This window comes from Diadema antillarum, unplaced genomic scaffold (assembly GCF_040938485.1).
Source record: "Diadema antillarum isolate AM-2024a unplaced genomic scaffold, OU_Dant_1.0 seq00000900_RagTag, whole genome shotgun sequence".
Classification (NCBI taxonomy): Eukaryota; Metazoa; Echinodermata; class Echinoidea; order Diadematoida; family Diadematidae; genus Diadema; species Diadema antillarum.
Window position 1 is genome coordinate 438,241 of NW_027271760.1, and position 3,622 is coordinate 441,862.

The following is a 3,622-nucleotide window of genomic DNA, read 5'->3' on the forward strand; positions in this document are numbered from 1 at the left end:
GATCGGCTCACCGCGGCTCCGGTGTCTAGCTAGCTTTCCAGCAAATTACATGTATAAAAAAAGTGCAGTCACATGATTATCGTGCGATCAGCGATTGCAGCCTCGATCTATGGTTTCGATCTTCCCAGGATAACCAGGGAGGTGGGAATACGAGTAACACTGGCAAGATAAAGCAGGGATCATCTCGGCAGTTGGTTGACCATAGAGCCTTCAACCCTGGAGCACTCCCTACCCATCCGTCTATGGAGGATGAATGCTTACTTGAGCGGTAATGATGATGATGATAATGAGGAGGAGGAGGAGGAAGATGATGGTAATGATGATGATGGAGATATACGGTAAGGGTGATGATGAGGAGGAGGAGGAAGAGAAGGAGGGGAAGATGATGGTAATGATGATAATGGAGGGTGATGATGATGATGAGGAGGAGGACGATGATGATAAGGGTGAGGATGATGATGATGATGATGATGATGATGATGATGATGATGATGAGGATGACGATGATGATGATGATGATCAATGATGGTGTTGATGATGACGGTGATGAGGATGACGGTGATGATGATGGTGGTGATGAGAAGGATGAGGATGATGAGGATGATAATGATGATGATGATGATAGTTTCATACTTTATCCATATTCGAGCAGCAGTGAATACAGTCTGATAATTATGGTTCAGATGATGGCATTAATGATGATACCATTGTTCTGGTCATGCAAAGCAGGCAGTATTTAGAAAACATGAAGTGAAATCCATGATTGTTGGCACAGATGTCTCCCTGAATGATGATGCCCATGTTAACCTATATTCCTCATTAAAACTCATCGTCTAACTACAAACTAATGAATGAACATTTGAGAAAGGGAATAAGGTGACAAGCGTGATACTTGATGATGATTATAAATATAATGATATGTTTTTCCTCCTAATCTCTTAAAATTGTCATTATTTTCAAAGGAATGACTTCAATATTTAGCACTGTGTGTATATTATATATACATTACCGATTAAAACATTTTTTTTTTAAAGTATGCTGTTTAAACTTTTTAAAATCAATGTTTTGCTTTTCTGGCTTCGTCACTATATTAGTTATGTCTGTAGGAAATTAAAAGAAATATATATTGTTGACGTTCTCCTGTATATAAATTTGCGAGATCTTATTCACAAATTCTTTGGACGTTCATCCAAACCTATAGCATTCCATGCATTTATTTCACAATATCAATTAAAAAAACACACATTGAACAGAAGGAAAGATTAATTCGAGTGGCCAAAACAACAACAACAACAACATACAAACAATTAACAAACAAACAAACACAAACAAGTTCGCATGTAGCTGCTATATTTTCTGCGTTTGGGGGCCTTCCGATAAATATGGCTTTTGTTCAGTGATTTTCTTAACGACAAAGAGCATAATGAATGATCCCCCTAAAACAAAATAAACACACACACACATATACATAATACACACACATAATGTGTATGTATTATAAAAGGGCTTATGACAGAAGAAGAACTACGTATGCAATTTTGTGTAAGAAAACAAATTCAAACGAACAAAATCAAATCAAATCGGGATACTATTACATCCTAAGATTTGATTCTGTGTTTCTATAGTCCATCCATATAATTGAAAAAGATTAAGTGTAGATGACCACCAAAAAAAAATGCATTTTGTAAGAAAATCTACGCAAATAAACGACAGAAGAGGCATTTGAATATGACAGAAAATATTCACCACAATTATAGAGTAGCAAAACACATAAACATTGATATACACACATACAGACACACACTCACACAAATGCGGAGAAGTTTGCACAAACTATCTAACAACAAATCAATTTTGATACCTCCTCCTGTCAATACACAATCTTATGGTTCTAGAGCTTTTCAGTCAGCATCACCTCAACTCTGGAACAGTTTACCTGAATGCTTGAAACAAATAGACTCAGTAGACAAATTTAAATTCATGATAAAAAACGTATTTGTTTATTGAGTGGTATTATGACTGTGTCTCATGTCTTATGCCGTTTCTGAAACTGTACCTTCTTCTTCTTTCTCTCTTTCCTTTCCTCTTCTTCCCTTTCTACTGTTTTCTTTTCCCTATAGCGTTTAGATACATTTTATGTAATAACGCGCTATATGAATGTTGTGAATTATTATTATTATCAAACTGTACACGTACTATTTGTATTTTTTTTGACATCCGATAAATAAGATTCTTAGTCAGCGACTTGAAATAATAAAGAAATGAATTAATGAGCTCATTTAAAAGAAAAGCGGTTCTACCTCCATGGGAAAACTAAACCTGAGGAAGATATAAAAATACTTATATGGAACAGCAATTTCAATTCATTAAAATAATTGAAAGCACAAATTGAATGATAACAAGTTCAAGTTGATTTTTTTTTCTCCATGCATCTCAACATATTCAATAACATTATACGCACAACGTATACATCCGTATAAGTAAATGAATATCAGCATCAGACTATATTTTGATATTCGATGGGGATTGCAGATATAGGCATTTTGATGATAAACATTGGAGGATGAAGATGAGGCCACTAAAAAGCGAATCTTGCAGATTGTAGGTCCCATTTGTTACAATATACTATGTCCGTACACACACACACGCACACACACGCACACACACACACACACACACTAACTCAAGAAAATGTGTGAGCACCAAACCCAGTTCAATCTTAATCAATTTATCAAATTAAACATGGATATATACATAAATTGATATTGTTTTTTAGGTTTTGAAAAAGCTAAATAAAATTCAAAATCCAGCACAGACGAGACTATGAACAAGATTTAAATTTCAAGTTCATTACTCAAATTTCTCGATGAAAAAATAGATCAGATATAGCACAATCAAATGATACATGATATCCAGCTAGGAGACATACATAGATTATTACAAAATAATATATAAAACATAGTGGTCAGTCTTTGAAAGTTAGAATCTGAGAATGAATGCTAAAGAAACATGAAGGACCTATATACTTCATTTTCATTATTTTTTTTTTCATTTCCAACAGAAAAATGTAAACATATTACAGAAATTGAATACACAGATTTCATCATAATACAAAATAAAGGATACGTTTCCAAAATAGTAAGTATACGGAAATGTTGGAAAAGGGGAGGAATGCTAAAAAGCAGAACTTGTAAGAGTGCATTTCCCCCAAAGCAGGCTTGTCGAGCGTAGGTCCCAGAATACAAGACAGACAAATGAGGTGAAACACACCGAAGTGCAAACGAGGACACTTTACGTTATAAATTAAAACAATATAACGAAAATCGGGACAGAGAATAGAAAGAAGAGAAGGAGAGAGGAAAACATGTATAAGAATCATTCATAATGCACGGAACAAGCAATATAGAAATTCTGATTATACTAATCCATAAAGAATACTCAGACAGTTGTTTTTATACGACTGTATTACAATATCCGCTTCAGTTTTCTTTTAATTACTAATAGACAAGATTTTTTAATTATTACTATCACTTAATGCATGCCAACGAAATCTTTACCGGTCATTAATAATAAACGTATAATGTGCTTTTCAACAAGGACATCACCAATGGTAAATGATTTT